Source organism: Chelonoidis abingdonii, chromosome 7 (genome assembly GCF_003597395.2).
Source record: "Chelonoidis abingdonii isolate Lonesome George chromosome 7, CheloAbing_2.0, whole genome shotgun sequence".
NCBI classification, from domain to species: Eukaryota; Metazoa; Chordata; order Testudines; family Testudinidae; genus Chelonoidis; species Chelonoidis abingdonii.
The window spans coordinates 83,390,731-83,412,640 of record NC_133775.1 but is presented as its reverse complement, the minus strand read 5'-3'; the positions used below and the strand labels follow the sequence as shown (position 1 = coordinate 83,412,640).

The 21,910-nt window shown below is 38.4% G+C and overlaps 1 long non-coding RNA gene across 2 annotated transcripts in view; it reads left to right on the top strand.

Moving 5' to 3' along the window:
• LOC142047116 (uncharacterized) overlaps nt 1-21,910 on the top strand; it is a 753,995-nt gene that overhangs the window by 430,373 nt on the left and 301,712 nt on the right. For both annotated transcript variants that reach the window (XR_012656296.1, XR_012656297.1), the window contains exon 4: nt 11,888-11,938. This is a non-coding gene — a long non-coding RNA (uncharacterized LOC142047116). The remainder of the gene's footprint in view (nt 1-11,887; nt 11,939-21,910) is intronic.

Sequence of the window (21,910 nt, the reverse complement as noted above, 5' to 3'; positions counted from 1 at the left end):
CCATCGAAGACCTGGAGTGAGTGAAGGACCTGTCGCTGAAGTGCCGCCGAAGACTTGAAGCACCGCCCAGTGAGTAAGTCCCATGTGGGTTTTTTTTGTTGTTTTTTTAAGTCATCCCTGCTGGGGCCCCATCAAAACTATTCAAATTGGCCCCCGCACTTCCTAAAGCTGGCCCTGCATTATAGACTTATGGAAAGAGACCTTCTAAAAACATTAAAATGTGTTACTGGCACGCAAAAGCTTAAATTAGAGTAAATGAAGACTCGGCACACCACTTCTGAAAGGATGCCAACCCCTGCCTTAATCAGGAAATCAGTTTCATACAGGTGCATTGCTTTAGATTTGAAAAGGTTTCAATCAGCTGGTCAAAAGAAATGGTCTAAATGGAAATAGTAAGGATTTTTATTCCTATGTACATACATGTAGCCAAGACAAAGGCAGTTTAGGAAACAACTTCACTATGACATAGAGAAATAGAATATGTTTAAGGCTATATACTGAGTGCATCTTAGAAGTTTTATTGTAAACTGATGCACTGCAGATAATATTCATTTAGTGGTGTATACCAATCATTATGCACTATTTCACTATTTGGCTTGGTTAAGTTTTTGCTCTATTTACCAGCTTTGTTTACCAGCACATCATGTCCTACAGCAGGGTTGGGCAAATTTTTTGGCCTGAGGGAGTCTTCAGGTTTTGTAAATTGTATGGAGAGCTAGTTAGGAAGGGGGTCGAGGCCCAGCCCCCACCTCCTATCTGCCTCCTCGGGGACTCCTGCCCCATCCAACCCTCTCGTTCCCTGATGGCCCCCCCCAGGACCCCTGCCCCATCCACACACATCCACTCCTTGTCCCCTGACTGCCACCGGAATTCTGCCACCCCATCCAACCTCTCCTCTGATTCCTGATGCCCCCACCCATGGGACCCCTGCCTCATCCAACCACTCCTTCTCCCTGTCTCCTGACTTCCCCCAGAATCCCTGCCTCAGACTGCTCCCTGCCACCCTATCCAATCCCCCGCTCCTTCCTGACTGCCCCCCCCGGACTCCTGCCCCCTTTCAACCCCCTGTTCCCACCCTGATCCCTATCCACACCCCTGCCCCCTGACCACCCCCCAAACTCACCTGCCCTCTATCCAAACCCCCTGCTCCATGCCCCCTTACCGCGCTGCCAGGAGCACCGGTGGCTGGCAGCGCTACAGCCGTGCCACCCGGCTGGAGCCAGGTCACGCCACCGACGCCCCCACCACTCAGCACCAGGTCAAGCCAGGCTCTGCAGCTGCGCTGCCCCAGGTAGGGTGATCAGATGTCCCGATTTTATAGGGACAATCCTGATTTTTGGGTCTTTTTCGTATATTGGCTCCTATTACCCCCCATCACCTGTCCCGATTTTTCACACTTGCTGTCGGGTTGTCCTAGCCCCAGGATCTCACAGCCTCACCACTCAGAGCATTGCACTAGCGGCGGAGCAAGCTGAGGTTCGCGGGGGGGAATAGGGGGGTAGGGGCCAGGGGGTAAGCCTCCCTGGCCAGGATGGTCCTGTAGGCCAGATGTGGCCCACGGACCGTAGTTTGCCCACCTCTATCTTAGAGATACTTTGAATGGTTTGGCAGAAAAATTATGCATCTTGGCTGATGGGGAGGGTGGGGGGAAGCATTTTGATACCTCAGACACTAATTATCCATAAGAAGTTATGGATAGTGAATATTCAGCCTGAAGCCTGTCTGCAGTTAGGCGTTTCGAACAGAAGGGGTTAGAGTCAGCCCTGTCATACATGAGGCTATGGTACTGATAAAGCCTCTGGGGCATGTTTTCTTTATTTTGAGCTGATATAGCATTGTGATGCATAACATCAGGCTGTGTTAAAATGACAATTAGCTTACTAGTGTAAAAGATGGTGGTTTTCCTTAAACAGGAGTTTGTTTAAAAAAAAAATACCTGAAGCAGACACGGGGAAAAAAGTTCTCCCTCAATTTTTCACATTTGTATCCTGTCTTTTATATGAAATTGGGCTAACTCTCTGTGCAATGCGTTTCAATTTGAACTGATTTATCAGGTACATATGTAATTATAACTCATTTGATGAAATATAACCATGCTACATGTAACCATAAAATTATAGATTTGCAGCTTCGGAATGATAAATATACATTCAGTAGACATCTGTTGCATTGACAAGAGGAAGGTAATATGGCATTTCCACATATACAGCTACCTAGATCTCCCCCCAAAAAAATAACCTGCATCTCTGCAAAACACAAACTCTGTGAGATGGTGGAGAGTAGACCTAATTTTGTTTCTCAGGTATATTATTTTCTCTGCCCCCCCAATTTACAAAGTTACCTTCTTCTGAGCAGGGAACATTGGATAGAACTCCCTTCAGAGTTCATCAGTGTCATTCATTCATCCAGAGCAATTCACTATGAAATTCTAACCCCATTTGAAGTCAACAAGAGATTTGTCATTAACTTCAGTGGGGCCAGGATTTTATTCATGGTACTTTTTCTACTCAAGGACCAAGAATGATGCTGCTTCACTACTCCCAGCCCAGGGAGTCAGAAATAAATCAAACACAGATCTCCCACTATTAATACTGAAATGGACCTCTAGGTGTGAAATAATCCCTCCTTCCTAAACTTTGGGGCTGCTTGGGTCCACTTCCCAGCTCTGACTGTTATCTGTCCACTGCCCACCTGGCACCTACTTGGTACCGTTAAATATTTTTAAAATGATAGGATAGATTAAAAAACTCTTTAGATGTGTAATTACATGCCTATTTTGCACAAAATTACTGGTTTTGCACCAAATCAGGAATTGCAAATGCAAATTGCCAGAATTAGTAATTTCTTCTTTCACTTACTGCACTTGTCTTCCACATGTGAACATTACATGTAATAACTCACCTTTCTGAAAATCTGACCCAGAAAATATTGTAGCATTGCTTGCTGTTTTCTAATTTTAGTTTTTCTTAGTTACGCTGCTTTCTTTTTTCTTTTTCTTCTCCCTCAGTCAACTATCATAAAATCCAGACGCTAAACTGTGATAGAAATTTTTTCAATGGCATTTATCTCCTTGGGAGGAATCTGAGCTTGCTTTACTGGCAACTATGAATTACCACTGGGTTTGTCATGTGGTTCGTTTGCAGATGGCCTGCCTGGATTGCTTGTTTCTACCGCATGAAATCTGCCCTTGGATCCCACTGTGATTCTGAGAAATGTATGCACTATCAGCTGCATGAAAACAAGATCATGTTTCACTTGTCTATGACATTAATCCTCATTGTCTCAGCCCTAGGGTTAGTTATATAATACAGCTGCTGCTTCAGGTGAGAAAAGGTAGGAGTATCAGGGGGATGGAATGGTGAGCTATAATGAAGGACCTCGCACAGACATCATACATCCTGGCTTGCCCTCGTGAGATGCTACTATAGCTGATAGGGAGAGTGAGTGGGAAAGAATTCTCACATGCAAGCTTGAGTCCATTACTGTATCAAAATGAAACCTTTTTTTTCCTGGGCTCACCAGTACTAATAGGTCTTAAATGACAAACTTTCCTAGTTTATATTAACAAATAAAAAGTATTGGCATATTTCCTAAAATAGCAAGCTTCTTTTTTTCACAAGAGCAATTTCCATGTAGAAAGAAGCTCTTTGGGTCAGTGTAATTCCCCACTTTTTCCCCCTGCTGCCTCCTTTCCGATGTAATTTGTTTCTGCACAGGGCCCTGGTTGATATAAAACCAGAGGCAACATTGTGGCTTGTTATTGAGGGTTAGTTTCACTGATACAATTTACACACATACAAATACAAATTCTAGCCCTGCCTCTAAATATTTTAAATATGAAAAAACTCTGGTTACTCCAAAGAGAACTAATGAGCTTACAACACTAGCACGTACATCATGGTTTTGGTACGAGATTACACAACAGCCTAAATGGTAAGAATATAAATACTATGTCCTGTTTTGTTCTTTATGAACTCAGTGCTCATGAAAGGTGTCCAGTTATTAGCTCGTAAGTTTGTTCTTTTATCCAGAAACACAAGTACAGCTTGGATGTGAACAGCAAGGATCATATTTTCAACAAAGCTCAGTGCCCATTTAGGCACTAAACACAGTGATCAGTTTTTCAAATCCACTGAGTGCTTTGGAACATTTGGCCTGATTTTTGGTGCTGAGCAGAACTGGTTGAAAGTTTTCCAATGGAATGTTTTTCTGTCAGAAAATGACATTTTGTCACAACAAAAACTTTCTGTGGGAATGTGTTGGTTTTGATTCAATTTAATTTAGGAAAAAACATTAAGTATTGAGACATATTCAGAATGGAACATTTCTTTTTTGTTTGTTTGTTTCATAACCTTTAAATAATTTTTATTTTATATTATAAAAATTAAAAAAAAAGTCAAAAATGAAATGGCTTGATTTAACAAACAAAATGTTCTGATTAACCCAAAATGAAATTGTTTTGAAATTTTTGTTTCTCTGGAAATGTCAAAATTTGAGAATTTACCATGAAATGGAAAATCTTGTTTCTGCACCGCTCGAGTGCTAAGCCCTTGAAATTGTGTCCTTGAGGTCCTTTGAAAATTTGGCCTTTTCTAAGTAAATCTACACTGCAATAAAAAATCTTTGGCACTGACTCTCAGAAACCAGGTCAGCTGCACTGGGGCTTGGGCTGCAGGGCTAGAAACTGCAGGGTATACTTTTGAGTTTTTGCTGGTGCCTGGGCTCCATCACTTCCTCCTTGTGGATCTCAGAGCCCAGGCTCCAGCCCAAACTTCTACACTGCAATTTTATAGCCCCGCAATCTGAGTCCCGTGAGTCCAAGTCAGCTGAGCCAGCCAGCTGCAGTCGTGTCATGGGTCTTTTATCGTACTCTAAGAGTTTACTCTGAAAGCCAGTGTGCTTGAAGAAACTCCAGGAGAAGTGAGCTTATTCTTTCTTTCTGACATTTTGATACATGTGGATCCTAGTGCTTGCTTTTCCATCATACCACTTTATAAAGCTTCATATAGAGCTGGAGCTGATATCAACAAAAATGACGAGCTGGCTGGCGTTCAACAGGTAGGTCCTACTGCAATTATGCAGTCAGCAGGACCAAGAAAAAGCTTCTTTCAAAAAGTGATTGCTCTCCCCTGTTTCTATTGACTCCTCTAACATAAACAAATGCTTAAAAACATTATTCCAAAAAGATTTTTGTTATATGTTTTCCAGGTGGTTTGATTTTAATTTTTTAAAATTATTTTGCACCCTCTTCTAAACTTCCAGTATTGGATATTGGATGTGAGGGATCAGCAATCTGATCCATTATGTCAGGAAATGGGATATTAGGTTTGCTGGGACAATTGTCTGATGTGCTGTGACAAGAAACAAGATACTAATCTAGATGGACCGGTCACCTTACAGGCAAATATGATAGAAAACATACTGCAAACAGATTGGACGTTAATAGGCTTTTAGAATGTGAAATTTCAACATTTGAATCAGTTGCAGAAGGATTTTATTAATTATTATTAACATATGTTGCTATGACAAAGAGCCTGATTTTGGAAAAAGCAAAAATGAGAAAAATAAGTTAATTATCTGACAATAGCAGACTTGCCTGACAGAAGAAAAGTTGTCTTCCATCTCAGTGCACAAAGGAGAGATTGAGAAGATTATTGGGCCATATTCTCTCTTGACATTCACTTGCAAGACGCCCCCTGAGTTCCGTGGGTGTTGAATATGTGTATTTGAGGGCATAATTTGGTCAGTTCATAGATCTGCATGAGTCAGAGAATATAAAATAGTAGGATGTAACAAATTACAAGGTACAAATGTTGCACCTGCTCAATTTCCCCTTTCTTTCCCTCTTTCTGAAGTAAAAAAGTTATAAACTAAAACAACACCCCTGCCTTCTGTTTGATTGCTGAGTAAAGGTTAGTGAAAGGGAAAAAATGTTAAAGTACATCTTCCTGGGGAGTAATTATGAGTAAAGACATAGCTACAATTTTTGTTTCTACAGTGTCTTACCACCTGGTTTCTCTGTAAGTGACCTTGAGATTCTAAGATATTCACTCAGTGGTAGTTTGCCACTTGAAGTTAAAAATTATTTGCCTTCCAGCCATGGGGCTGGCAGCATTCTTCTTCTTGTATAGCAATTGTTCCACTCTGACATTTATGATACAATTGTGCTTCCATGCAGATTCCACTGTTTGCTATTTATTTGCATTTTATCACATTTATTTTAACACACAGTCTTCCATACTCATTTGCAAATCCCCTGAAATTAGCTAAGAATCATAGTCATAATTTTTCAGCACGAATTGGACATTTACAAGTTGCTGAAAGGCTGTGCTGGCTATGGGAAAAGGTGTAATCCAAGCACTAATCTTATGAGCATCCATTTGAATAACCACCTTCTATAGACAATGGAAATACCCTGTCTATAGGATTTCTGAGGAGGCTTTTAGATCCAGATTATCCACTGAATTCTGGCCCCTTTTCACTGCCACACTAGTGAAAAAGAACCAGAAAATAGCCAGATCTTGGTCTGTTCTCCATTGGCTCCTGCCAGTGTGCCAGTTCCCATGCTCAGATATGTTGGTATCAGGGGTAGGGAAGATGCATGGCTGGAATGTTCCACTCTCCAGGTATGCTCTGCTGATGCATGATTCCTTGCTCTAACCCATGCCAGGGCTTAAAGAGTACAGATGTATTCTGAGAATCTGGGACCAAAAATTGGCTCTCTGATAGACCCCTTCCTTTGCAGTTGGCAGAAGCTCAGCAAACAAACATTCTAGGCCTTAAAGTGTTTATATATGAAATATTTATAGATATATTTAGTAGAGCTTTTCACTTTTCAGTAGTTATTTCAAATCTATCGAAGGTTAGCAATGACCAAAAGTTGTTCTCATCTGATGGTCAATATTATGTGGTGGACAATATGAAATGAGTTTGATGCTTTCATCCAAGTCTCTGTTGATAAGGGTCCATATCACACAAACCACCATGATAGGTAGTAACCATTATTTGTGGCAGTGTTAGGAAACAGGCAAAGAATTGAATAGGCAGAGAGATTGAACCTGCTTCTAGCCTTCCCTTACCCCAAGAAAACTGGGACAAGTTATACTCATCAGTGCACAGAGCATGCAGTTTGGATTGCTGAAATCACAATGATAACACAGACGTTTTACTAGCTGTACAGTACTTGGTTCATATATAAAGATGAAAAGACAAGATATTGCTGATCGCCTAAAAATTTTTGATCCTGTTTAAAATAAATCACATACACTTTTCTTCAAACAATGTGGAGAATTAACCTGGTAGAAGAAGGAGAAAGTTTTACAGCCACTTATTAACCAAGGCACATAGCCTGGCTTGTGTGTTTTGGAAAAGCTTCAGACATACTGGCAAAAGATCAAGGCTTACATGGACGCTTAATATAATTTGCCATTTTTATGTTGGATTCTGCCTCATGACTAGTGAGAAGTCGTCACTGATTGCTGTTTTAAAGGAAAGTAATAGTCATTCCCCATACGGCACAAATTAACAGTAAGATGCAGAAAATATTGGAATTCAGATTGGATGCCACTATGTAAGAATAGATGAATAACATGACAAATGTTTGCATGAATAAGAATTACTTATCTGTCTTTTAGATAAAGGCAGCCTATGCTGTGTAACTTACAACAAAATTGGAGTTGTGTTAGTTAAAGTGTTTTCTAGGAATAGACAATGAGATAAGAGGAAAAACTTTTGAGTTTAAGCCCATCTGAAGATTGAATATATAAAGAGTGTACAAAGAGAAGAAGTATTTGAGAATCAGCATAGAGGAAAATGAAAAAGATCTGAGGAAACAGCAGTAAAAGGGATCTTGAAGACTTATGAGACTAAGTCCACCATTCGTCTCAAGAATTTATCATCATTTTCAACACTGCCTCTATTTAAAAGTCTGTGCAATGCAAAGTATTTAGAATCATTTTCCCTCTGGAATTTTCTGAGATTTGGTGCTTCAAGCACCAAATACATCCCCCTTATAGTGTTTGATATAAATTCACACCAACAGTGCTCAGTAGAATTTTCCAGAAATTAGTATCCTTTTCCACACATTGCAAAGGTTCACCAGGAATAAAATTATTGGTTAACAATACAGAGGTCATTTTAAGAAATTATTGAATGGCTTGTACAACTCCCTACAAATCACCATTTTGCAGTTTATCCCTCAGAACAATATATGTATCAATTTCCATATCACCCTCTGGTGAAACCACATATCTTGCTATGATTTAAACTGGTCCAAATGGTGCTTTCATCATAAAGAAAGTGAGATGTGGTATGTCTATCCCATAATGAGGCAAAGGGGGTGGTTTACATAACAACACACATAAGAACAGCCATACTGAGTCATACCACTGGTCCATCTAGTCCAATATCCTGCCTTCCAACATTAGCCAATGTCATGTGCTACAGAGGGAATGAAGAGAACAGCAATCATTGAGTGATCCACCCCATGTCATCCACACCCAGATTCTGGCAGTCAGAGCCCAGGAACATCGAGAGCATGGGGTTACATCACTGACCATCTTGGCTAATAGCCATTGATGAACCTCTCCTCCATGAATTTATCTAATTCTTTTTTGAACTCTGTTATAGTTTTGGCCTTCACAACATTCCCTGGTAATGGGTTCCACAGGTTAACTGTATTGCGTGAAGACTTACTTATTTTTGTTTGTTTGTTTGTTTTAAACCTACTGCCTGTTGTTTGTCATTGATTGCTTTTTCTATAGAGCAGTAGCAAAAACTGTTGTCAGAGAGCCACGGGAAAAAAAAATATTTTTTTGTAAATCTTTGGAGACCATGTAGATTATGTTAGCTGATAAATGTTGCTGCAGCTCTTAATTTTGTGGCCCCTATGTATATTTACCTATTGTGCCATTTGTTGGAAAAATACTTTAATTTTCATTTTTACAAAAGAAACACAGTTGGCCATTTTAACTAAACTGTTATATAAAACAAAAGACTTAGAGATGCCATAGATTTTTGTAAAGCAATTCTCTTTTGTATTATAGGCTTATAATTTTCCTCAGTTATTGTAGCTTGGATAATTGAGTATAGCATGCCCACCAATGGCACTGTATACTTTTCATCATAGACAAAACTATGTTTATCTTCTCTCTGTCTTCCATGTATCATTTTGAAAACTGACCCCTTGCTGCCTTTTTTCACTGGGAGACAATCACTGAACCATGAGGAAAAGAATGAGTCTTGTGTCTATGTGACATATAAACACATATACACATGCATAAAATAGTCTTTAGAAGTCCTTTCTTTAGGACAAGTAATTGCTCACATTCTCAAAATGGTGTGATAGGGTAATCCAAAATAGCAATTACTAGCTTAAATTGAAATTGTTCTTGAGAACTTTATTTGGTATTTATGGCTGCTTTTATAAATGTTTACTGCATTATTGTTAGTGGATGCAATGGATAGCTGGTGCTGTTAATTAATAAGGCTATTTTTAGGAGGAAGGCATGCTATATTTGTACGCCAGGCTCATGTGCTCAGTATGGTTATTTATGCAATGCATGCTATTATTATATTTCAAAAATTGATACACAGTCTTTTTTAAGATATGGTACATATTTGTTAGTAATCAAAGAAATACTGGGGTCATATCCTCAACTGGTATAAATCAATGTGGCCTGCTGAAGTCCTAGCATTGTGTCTAAGGAATTAACCTTTCCTCTGTTTCTCTTAAGTTTTCTCTAAAAATGCAACTAATTTTGCTTCATAAACCTGCTTGGGTTAGAGGTGTAGGTGATTTTTAGGAGGGAAGTGGTGGCAATACTGTGCCAATGGATGGAATCTTCCTGTGTTTCTAAGGATCCCAAATTACTGAAAAAAAACCATCAATCTGACTTTTGCAAACACACTGGCCAAACTCCAAAACTATCTTGTTTTGGATGAACTTAAGAGACTGTATTTTCTTCATTTTTCAGAGCTTTGCACTCTGTTTAGATGCCTAAAATTCCTGTTACAATATTGCAGGCCCTTGGCTAATACTATCAGTAGAAAAGAAGTGAGGATCACAAATATTGTCCTGTGGTACTATGAGCCAACTGTGGGGAAAATCTGCATTAACAATGTGAACACACAATACTTCCCACTTACCACAATTACCAGGCACCTTTACACAATGGCAATGGTCTTGACTAACTTTATAGCAGATACCATTCTAACCAAATAGCTCTTGCACTCCTAACCATCTAAGATATCCAGTACATACAGGAGGCATGCAGAGTAAATGTATGCTTCCTAGCCACCTAAGTCAAAATAAGTTTGGTTGTTCTGAGTCTCTGTTGCTAGAATAAAAAGTTATCTCTGGCTTCATCCAGCCCTAAAGTATCTTTCCGTTTTAGTATAGTTATATTTTAAGACTGTAAAAGATACATTTCAGGTGTAATTGAATCAAGCAGCATTCAGGTTGATTAGATGAGTAAAATCTATGGATGTGTCTACTTGGAAATAGCCGGCTAAAACACCAAACTAGCTTAACAGAGGGGAAAAAGCTTCGGTTGGTATATTTCATAAAGTCTTAGTCATTAAATGAGGAAACCTTATTCATAAGCTTTCAGCCACATGGGTTCTAAAGCATTTATGGTTACTAGTTTCCTTATTAGTAAGTTCATTTTTAAAATGAGCAGCTTAAAGCGTATATTCAAAAGAGTACATATCCTTAAGTTCGTATCTGAGTTATATATCCCTCTCCATAGTACATTCAGTAATTTCAATTCACACATATAATATAAACCAATAAATAATATTCTATATAGTGGTATAAGCAGATATGAAACACCCATACTTGTTTATTATTATTTTTATGGCCTGTACATTTAGGGCCTGATTTTTAAACATGCTAGTGAGGCCAATGTGTGCAAATATGAACACAATTACTGTAACAGAATGTGTAAACCACAGTACTTACCTGTTCAAATATGTAATTATCTAATTTGCAAGCACAGTCACAGTAACTGACAGTGCAAATTGGGTGTACAAATGTGCATGCTAGTTTTGTATCTACCTTTAAAAAAATGTTAAAAATCAGATAGTCTTGCTTTAAGAAGAGGAAAGTGTAATTCTTCTTTCTGAATCAGATATTCCAATTACTGAAAACTATTATAGGTTTGAGGTTGCTGTATTTATAAGGACAAATACTGAACAATGTCTCCATCTTTACAGTTTCCAGAATTTCTTAACACAGAGAAGCTAATTTCCTACAGCCAGTTAAGCTTTGCTACTAAGAAACAGCTCTATGTGGCATCCATTAAGCCTGTGCAACAGGTGAAGAGGGAAAGAAGGAAAACAGTCAAGAAGCCACCTATTAATAGATGTAGGTGGGTGGGAAGGGGGAGAGGCAGAGCAAAAACAGCAGCTGCAATAGCAGCTGCACTTTCTGCCAGATCCAGCATTTCACCAGACCCATCAGTATTTCCCATTATATATACATTATTAATACAATCATTATTTTTAATTAATAATGCATATATAATAGGGAATACTGGTGGATCTGATGAAAACTCTGGAACTGGTGCCTACTTAATATATACACACATTTCTTTCCTACTGGTAGTAGTATTCCCCATTATAGGCACAGAAAATCTCTCTCAAGACAGGAAAAAAAATAAAATAAAAACACCTTCTAAACTGGGTTAACAGTGAAAGCATGATCGCTGTATTTCCTTTAATCCTGCAGAATGCTGCTTTATGTTTGCTGTGTGGTGTTTTCCTATAAATAAATGAATAAAGAATAATTCTAAACAAGCAAAGAGAAAAATTTGGACAGCTGGTTGATTTCTGTTCTATTTCTTCCCCAAAACAAAAACTACAAATTAATTTTGTTTCCTTTTTCCAGTTTCTTGCCAGTGCTCGACCAACACCTGAAGGATCCTGAACAAACCTCAGAGTAAGTAATTAACATTCAAAGCCTCAGCATTCAGACACCCTTTACACTTTCTCTTGCTTGCAACTAGCAAAAAAAAATTCCAAACAAGCTTTTAATTAACAGGTGAGTTTAATTGATATGTAGGTTGTCTCTGAACAGAAAGGACCTTAGTGAGGAGGAGGGGAAAAGTCCATCATACTCACAGTTGAAGACCATTAATCCATTTGCACCTGGATGTTTTGAAGGAATCAATTTACTGTAGTGAAGAAAGGAGGTAGAAAATCAAAAGATTGGAAAGCAGCAGAGAAGGAAGAGCTCTGCTATAACTGAGTGTGCTTATCAGAGTGATTTTTAACTTTTATGAAGTACCCCAGTAATACTTTCTTCCAGGACAGAATTACTATGTAAGTAATTATTGCATTAATGGGATATACTTGGTAGAACTCATATATTTCTAGGCCACCTTATAAGATTGGGCATATTGTTTGCTGACTAAATGTTGTCAGCCTTTTAGCTGCCCATTTCAAAATAGGTAGATAATGAAAATATCTAACCTATGCTTGTATCTACAAACAATTCTTGAGAAATTGATAGCCCAGCCTACAAGGCACCCAAAAATAATGTGAAAATACCAAGTAACCGAGCATATGAGAGAGTCATTTTCAAGTAAGCATAGATGTACACCATTTGATCAGATGAAAATATGATTGTGAATAATGGGATGACTGTTCTGTGACTGGGCCCCCAGGTGCAATTTTGGATCTGCTAAATATCTGAGTGTATGGGGTTGTTTATTTAGTTAAATATGGAAATGGAGGCTAAAATTTCAGAAGAGAGAAAATGTTAGTACATTATTCAGCTCCTCATCAAAGGTGGTAACTTGCATGCATTATGTGAAAGAAAGAGCAGCATCATAATATATACAGGAATGAAAACTTTTTAATGTGGAAAGTTGCTGTGTTTTTGAATAGGGTGTTCTTCCTTCCCATTCATTTCATGGCAACATTGAGTATTTGTGGGATTCTTTAGTTCTGTTTTTTAACTGTTGGCTTCAGAAAGTAGTCCAAAGAACCATGAATGCTGGTAACAAATGTAATCATATGTGTAAGTAGCCAAATATTCACAGAGACTGACCATATTATCAAGACGTTTGCTTATTTCTAGTATGCATCTTGCTTGCACATTTTAATACTATGGGCTCTCTTTGTATACTCAGAATAAAATCTGCATCAGGTCTGTCATATGCAGTATGACAAGCATTCTGGTAAATAGTTTGTATGATTAGGGCCCTGTGAGACATCTTTCTCCTTCCTTCTATGCCACCTGTGCTATCCTTACTCCTGTTGCTGAGTGCTTATTGCCATATGTAGTCCTACTGAATTTACTCATGTGTAGATCTATTAAGTGGTCACCCAGTTAAGAGTTGCACGCACTTTAGGAGATTTTTCTAATTGGTCTATGCAAATCCATGCATTAATATTTAGAAATTCTTGTTTTGGTATTAAAACAGCATAGCTTGTCTCTAAGAGCATTTAATCTATCTTTTAAAAATAAGTGGACTTTCTCAAACAGTGATGTCCTCATTTATCTTCCCTGAAAGATGATATTTCACAATCAGGTGCACCTATCATAATAAACCATTAAAATGACTCCAGTCTTTCAATGTATTTTTAGAATTTCATATTTCACCAAGTGTTGTTATATATAATTCATGGCAGTGGGATATGATGGGATACGACATTTATCTCATTTGTGAAGAAAGACCAAATAACTCACAGCTGCGTATCTTCAAATAAATTATAATCATCCTCACTCACCAGCTTTTATCTTCTTATTTCTCTTCACTTTAATTTATGTTCTGTGAAATATTAATTCTCTTTTGAGAAACTTGAGTGGCAGAACTGCAAATGTCTACATCCTTATCAAAGCACAAGGAAGTTCCAGGTTTTTATGCTTATAATTAAGCTAGGTGTGTGTTTGAAAAGAGAATTCATACTGGACATGAAAATCTGAATAGGGGAAACAGTAGCCCTGAGAGTAGTAGGATAAACTGATGGTACAGAATTTTTTCTGAAAAGTATCCTCTCTTTCCAGATATTTAAGTTTGGGCTTTATCCCTTTTTCTACACAGGCACATAAAGTCATCTCTCTGTTTCATAACTCAGCAGATCCCTTTTTCTCTCTTTGGGCCAGTCGCTAGCGGGTGACATCTCTCACATAAAGTGTTTCTAATTTTGGTTCTGTTGATGTTGCTAGGTAATGATTTTCCTAGGTCGCAGAGTGATGATGAACTCAGTTATTAATTTAATGCAAAATCATTAGTATGGGATGTAGTGTTCTTCTGTGGATAGAGCATTTAACTGTAACTTAAGGAGAGCCAGGTTTTATTACTGGCTCTACCACTGGCATGCTGTGTGCCACTATGCAGTCAGTGCCTCTCTGTGCCTCAGTTTCCACTTCTGTAAAATGGGGATAATATCACCTCCATTGTAAAACACTGGAGATTTACTGATGGGGAAAATGCTATATTTATTAAATTCTATTGAAATTATTTTCAGAAGCACCCAGAAACCTCTTATTAGGCACCTACCTACATCTTTAGGTGCCTATGGGAGATGTGGCTGGATACTGCTGCACAACCATATTGATGATGCAGTTGACTCCAGCCTATTACACTGTATGGCATGAGATAGTCAGTGGGATGTATGACTATGCTCATTGTGTCTTGTTGGACATGCAGAAGTTTCTCATGCTAATGATAAATCTGAGTGTGTCCATTAGGTGTTTGAGTTCCAGGATGGAACTAAGATGGAGCTGGCATAAGACTACCTATCTGCCTCTGAGGAGACATATGTTTGCTCCTCTGTGTATTCACTTTTGGCCAGTCTTTTTCACTGAGGTTCTGAATGTACTAGGCATGCTCCATGCCACAGTATGTGAGCAGGATCCATGTTCTTTCTGCTCAGCCCAGGCCAAAAGGGAAGGAACTGGGCCCACTGTTGGTAGGGATTGCCAATATTGTCTCCGTAAGAGATGTCTCTCTTCAAGAAAGCTATTGTGTGGCCTCTACTTATGAAACCATATTTGTCAATGAAGATGCTGCCATGTATTCACCTGGATTCATCCTTGGGGAAACATCATTAAGGAGCTAGTGGCAATTCAATTTCCCATGATGTCTGTCTTTCACATTCACTTTAAAATTCCATCCTTTCTGGGCTGCATTGGATGATGAGCTATCACCCTCCTTAGATACAATTGATCATGACATTTTATGGGGATATTTACAGTCATTACTTGGAGTATTCAGTTAAGTATTCTGTTCATTTTTGCTTGACAGGTCCAAATGTAGGTTTAGGCCAGTTGCCTTCCTGCCCAACAGCTATTTATCAAACCTCCTGCTCAGTGTGTATATGAGGCTGCTTGGAGAGTTGGTTAGAAAACATGGACTGCTACTAATGATCAGTTCTACATTTCCTTCATATAAAATTTCGCTGGTGCAGTGAAGCAAACTACCCATTGGACTAGTTTCTCATCCCCATGAGAGCTGCTTCATGACACTACAGTGGTACAAACCTTAAAAGGGGTCTACCAGCTGGTCAGAAATTACCCTGTGCTGAAGAATTTCCAGTTCTTGAGACTGACATAGCCAGTTCTACACCAACCCTTCTAAGCCTCAGTTGTAAAAAGAGGCATGATCAAAGATGTGACTAGACTTCCCCTCTATTCTAGCTATTCCCAACTGCTGGAGCAGGTGCGGAGGGTCATTGGCAGCTGCCATATTTATTCTTTCTTTATTTAGATATTAAAAAGATATCTATGCAGAGGTTCCAGGTGCCTGGCATTTAATTAATATTACATATAACAGCATTAAAAACCAGACATTCAAACTGAAAAAAATAACTCAACTCAGCCAAGCAGCTCCTTTCCACTGCCCAACATTCTGGTAACATACACTCAGCCCTCTCCAAAATCCCTGCTAAACAGATGGTGTTTGTAGTGTGCCCAGAAGGTCACTGAATTCAAAGAAGGGGAAGAGTTTCCAGAGTTATGGGGCCTTCACAGAGAAGGCCCTGCTGGCAACCCAGACTCTGTGGCAGCATATCATGGAACATTCCTGAAGATGATCTAAATTGCTTTTGGGATTGACCCAAGGATCAGGGGTGAAAAGGCTTAAAGGCACCTTTGTGTCCTCTTCCCTGGAGCTGGGCATCAAAATCCTATCCCAAAGGTCTGTCTCAATAGCTTTGTAAAACTGCAGAATGGCAGAGGGCAAGATGGCTAAGGCTTAATCCAGATAATACCATAGTGATATTGGTGGACTGGGCATCAGCAACTGGAGGACTTGGCAGGGGTAATGCTGGCAATCTGGACGACAACTTATCTTTCAGAGTTTTTCTTTCTTATTTTGTTTAATTAAAAATATCTATTTTATTTTAACAAAACAAATATTTAAGTATTTAAATCCATTTAAATAAAAGGATTTCACTGTATATTGAACAGTGATCACTGCTGTACATTGAGATTCAAATTAATGAATCAGACATTATGGTACTATCCACTGGGGCTCATTTAAAAGCAAGTGCATGGCAGAGCTGGGAACGATCTTAAACACAAATGTCTGATTTCATTAATTTGTCCCTCAATATAGAGTAACAATCATCATCATCAATGTGCACCATCATGAAATATTCTTAAAATAGGCAGTTTTCAACTTTATCATAGGGTGAGTCATACTTTTAATAGAGATTCTCACAGACCCCCTACCCCTATCATTCGTCATCGCATTACATCCCTGCAGCCTCTACAGTAATTGCTTACATGGAAGAGTCATATTTAATATACAATGATTATATGTGACATATTAGTTAATCATAGCATCACACAATACATTAACAATAAACTAAAATCATTTGGCTACATAGTTGTCTTGTAATGCAGTTTAGCATCCTGAAAAAAGGAAAGCTGGCATCAGATGATCAGCTAGCTCTCTAAGGGCCACCAGCCGTTGATATGTAGTAGTTAAACTAAAAATATAAATGGGATTGGGAAAGAAGAGGAAGACGTCCAAATGTTAAAGCAGGATGAACAAAAAAGGAAATTATTATAGATGCTTGTTCCTCAGGAGATTTTAGTCATTTTGAGGTGCAATGATTGAATGTCCAAAGAGCAGGAGATAAAACAAGAGTATTAATGTTACTACTTAGATGAGATAGAAGTTAATCTACTGAATGTCAATCTTTACTGAGATCCTGTACAATTTTTAACATAGCCCTGTATACCAGTGGCATCAGTCTGTACTGATCAGCTTTTTTGCAACCTCTCCCTATGGCAATGTTTTCTTTATATACGCTCATTTCTTTTATTATTTAGCATGATTAATGATCATTGATATTAGTGTGGAAGTAGAGGGGAGGCATATCGTACCTTAATTGTTGTATGTATAAAAACCATCATATTAAAAGGCCACTGTAAAGAGTCTATCTAAATGCAAAAATCTGGACTGAGCAGGCAAGGAAAATCTTGCCTGAGTAATGTTAGGGTTTATAAACACAGTTGTAGGAATGTGTGTATATTATGACTACTCCATAAATGAATGTAGTGATGAGGATGATGATCAGTAAAGAGCCCATATATGTGTGCTTTGTAGTCAATCCACACACTGTTTTTTCTGAGAGACGTGAGAGGTATTATTCTTATTTTGCACATGGGGAAACCTGGGACAAAAGAGTTACATAGTGAATGAGTGGCAGAACCAAGATGAGAACTCTTGAGTTCTTGGTTCCTATTCCAATGCTTGGATCGAGACACGCTACCCCATGACATTTTAATATTGTTTCTATTCCATATTTACTACAATTCAGTTTTAACTTGGATGAATGTAGTGATAACAAAGAGTGCCTTTCAGCAGTGTTTGGACATTGCAGCCTACTGTTTACCCATAGAACAGCACTAGAGCAAATCTCCCCACACCACTCTTCCAGTATGCCTCATTGCTGTGAAAGAGTAGTTTGTCTTTTTGGGCCTCTCTTTCTGAAGTGTCAAATATTGCCAGGGTTGCTTTCTGGGATGTGATCAGGTAACTTTTATAAAACCATAGAGAAAGAGAGAGTTGGCTGTGCACTGAATTTAGATCGTGATCTCCACAGGGCAGAGGCCTTGTCTTTTAATTGCATATAAAATTAGAGAGAGAGAGCATGTGCGCTTGTATCATGCAAGTCACTGAACATCATCATCATCATAGCATCATTCAGTCTCTATCAGCCTTAACTACATTTGAACAGTACATTGCTCTAGACAGGTACTCCACGAGTGTTATGAATTAAGATTTTCTTGTTGAAAAGCTTTACTAGTGCCTACTCTCCTAACCAATCAAGATGTGGCAAATTGTTCTGAGGTAAAATTTTCAAAACCTTCACTTAAAAGCCTAACTAAATCTCATGTAAAATCAATTTCAATTTTTATTTACCATTGCGAGTCAGTAGGACTTACCTTTCACTTAGAAGCCTATTTCCTTTATGCTGTACTAGTTTTTAAACCCTACACTTTTTTTATTTGGTTGGTTGGATTTTATTTTTGTTTGATTTTATTTTTCCTCTCACAGAGTTCCTCTGTGGCTGCCATTCAGTTTCCAAAATACTTACTGCCACTTGGACATCAGAGTCCAGTTAGCCATTTGTGGCCATTGCCCTGTCAGCAATCACTGAGGCATTACAATTCTCCTTAGTATGTCATATGTCATGGGGGGAAAAAAACATGTTTAAGATCTTATCTGGATGATAAAACATTTTGAAATTTCTATGCATGTGTCATAAACAGATAGTTAAGGGTTAATGTCTCTTACCTGTAAAGGGTTAAGAAGCTCAGTAAACTTGGCTGACACCTGACCAGAGGACCAATAGGGGGACAAGATACTTTCAAATCTTGGTGGAGGGAAGTCCTTTGTTTGTGCTTTTTGTTTTGGGGGTTGTTCGCTCTTGGGACTAAGAGGAACCAGACGTCAATCCAGGCTCTCCAAATCTTTCTGAATCAGTCTCATGTTTCAAACTTGTAAGTAATAGCCAGGCAAGGTGTTAGTCTTATTTTTGTTTTCTCAACTTGTAAATGTTCTTTTTTTTGCTGATAGGATTTTACCTCTGTTTGCTGTAACTTTGAACCTAAGGCTAGAGGGAGTTCCTCTGGGCTATCTGAATCTGATTACCTTGTAAAGTATTTTCCATCCTGATTTTACAGAGATGATTTTTACTTTTCTTTCTTTAATTAAAAGTTTTATTTTTAAGAACCTGATTGATTTTTCCTTGTTTTAAGATTCCAGGGGATTGGATCTGGACTCACCAGGGGCTGTGGGGGGAAAGGAGTGGGGATGGTTAGTTTCTCCTTGTTTTAAGATCCAAGGGATTTGGTCTGTATTCACCAGGGAATTGGTGAAGTCCCTCAAGGCAACCCAGGGAGGGGAAAGTTTAGGGGGGACAGATAGTGCTCCAGACACTGGAATTCTAGATGATGGCAATGTACCAGATCTAAGCTAGTAATTAAGCTTAGAAGTGTCCATGCAGGTCCCCACTTCTGTACCCTAAAGTTCAGAGTGGGGGAGGAACCTTGACAGCATGTCATCCAGTCTGAGTAGGTCCTCTTACAGAGCAGAAAAAAACAGCACATTACTGTGCTTTCACTACCAGCCAGATGAAGACCTGCTGAAGTCTGTAGAAAAAATCCCATTGACTTTAGAGGTGCAGGATCTGGACCCAAGTTTGCAGTGTGTTTTCTTCCTTTTTCCATTTTTAATACAAATCGTTATATTACTTGACTGTCCTTGTGTAGAACTAAATAATTCTTGCTCCTCTTTTAGCTTTATCATTTTGAGTCCTAGAATCAATGCAGCAATGTATTGCTTATTCTGCGGTTTATTTTCGCATTACATTTTCTCTTACCCTCTGCGATGAGAACTACTGTAGGTCTAGGACACAATGATTTTCATGGCTCCTTTTAGAAAGGCCACTGTATGGGTAAGCAAGAGAACAGCATGAAAAAGAACTGGGCAAGTTAGTAGCTGAGGCTGAGCTATCCAACCTAGAGGGGAGCTGAAAATTTATGTTAAGGATATATAATAGTGGAGGAGTGACATAGAGAGAGGTGGGAGTGAAGAGGTGGGCCAAAAGAAGGAATTGTAGAGCTGATTAAGGATAGTTGACTGTTATAGGATTAAAATGTTGCTCCTCTTTGATCACTAAACTGATACCCGGGTGCTACGTCAATGGAGTGTTGGGATCAAAGGGTTAAAAAAATATATAAACTGGGGACACAGATGGGGTTAATCTGGTGTTTAGTATGACTATTTTGTCTCTCTCTTTCCCTTTTCTGTCTCTCTTATATCATTATTCAGTTCTGTGCATTAGATCTTCTCTAGTCTTTGAAGTCCTACCTTGCGTGCTGTTTTTTCTTCAAAAACATTTTTTGCTTATCTACAGATTCACAGCTTTGCTGCTGCTCTTATGTTAATGAAGCATTTTCTCAGGGATGTATTTATTTTCATTCATATACCATTGTGGTCCTATTGCCTCTGTTCTGAATGTTGTTCCAGTTCTTAACAGCCTCTTTTCATCATTGCTTTTAGCATGTCCAATCCTCATACATCAGTCTTTTGGAAAGTTTAATTCCTCAATTCTTCAACTGATGGTATCGGAGCTATTTGTGTTACTAGGCACAGCCAAAGAATTATAACCTGTGTGCTCTGTTCTGCTTCATGCACATGTTTATCAGTAAGTTAGTAATGTTGTAAGAAGTTGCACCAGCCATTCCCTGATCTAGTGTACAAAAAAAAACAGTAGAGTAACTTAAAAATGTTTAAGAAATAAGCTTTCTACTTACGAACTTTTACTCTCTATTCATAGCAGGTTATTTTAGCTAGGGAACAGAGACGGTTAAACAAGTTACTACTTACTTGTTTGGTTTATCTTCAGATTTTGTGGAAGTCTTTTATAAATGGCAAAGTGCTACAGCTAAATGGTTGAACTAGAAATTTTACAGGTCACTAGAGTTTTTAACATTTCTAAAGATTCTGTTCAATGAAAACCCACACCTAAACTTCTGCTCTTATTTATGTTCCTTTTTTAAATAACTTTTGAAAAACTTCATGTCATTGTTCCCAAGCCAACCATCTAATATTCAAGAACCTTTTTGGCGCTTTCCGTCAGTGTTTATTTTGTTTGAGCATTGGCATCTCAAAGCAACAAAGAAAATGAAGGTTCCAAAAGAGATTTAAAGATTCTACAAAACAGCTTGAAAACCATTTTAAAAAAACGTACTAGTAAACTTTAAGCATTGCACAGATAATGAAGTAGTTCAAAATATAAATGAGTCATTGGCGTTATTTTAGCAAACATACTGAGCTTGGATTGCTCATGATTTGGAAAGAGGATTGCTGATTTCAGAAATAGTTTAATACAACTAAAGTCTTGTGAGGAAGCCCAAACAATAGAAAATGGAACAGGTGTATTATCAGCACTCATTTTTAAGAGTAACCAAAAGTCCTGTGCTATACTTAAGTACTTGACAAGATGGACTGAGAGGTTTGCTTGCAGTTCAAGTACAATTGCAGGAATCTATAATTCATTAAGGAAGTCTCTCCCAGAGCTGAACAATGAAAGAAGCTAGTGATATCTGGAATCTATTGAAAAGTAACTATTTTGTATTTTAATCAACATGTCACAAATGCCATAAATGAACTCAGATAACGCTTCTGATAACTGTCTATTCAAAAAATCTCACTCATATAGCACTTGTCATCAGTAAATCTAAAGTATTTCACAGAGAAAAGTAAAATATCATCTCACTTTTACAAATGAGGAAATTGATTCACGAAGAGTTGAGGTGACTGACCCAAGGTCATCCAGCAGGCCAGTGGCAGAGCCCGGAATCAAACCTAGGTCTCCTGAGTGATTTCTCTATTCAGTAGAATACACTACATCCCAAGAGATGAGCAGTGCTATTCTGATC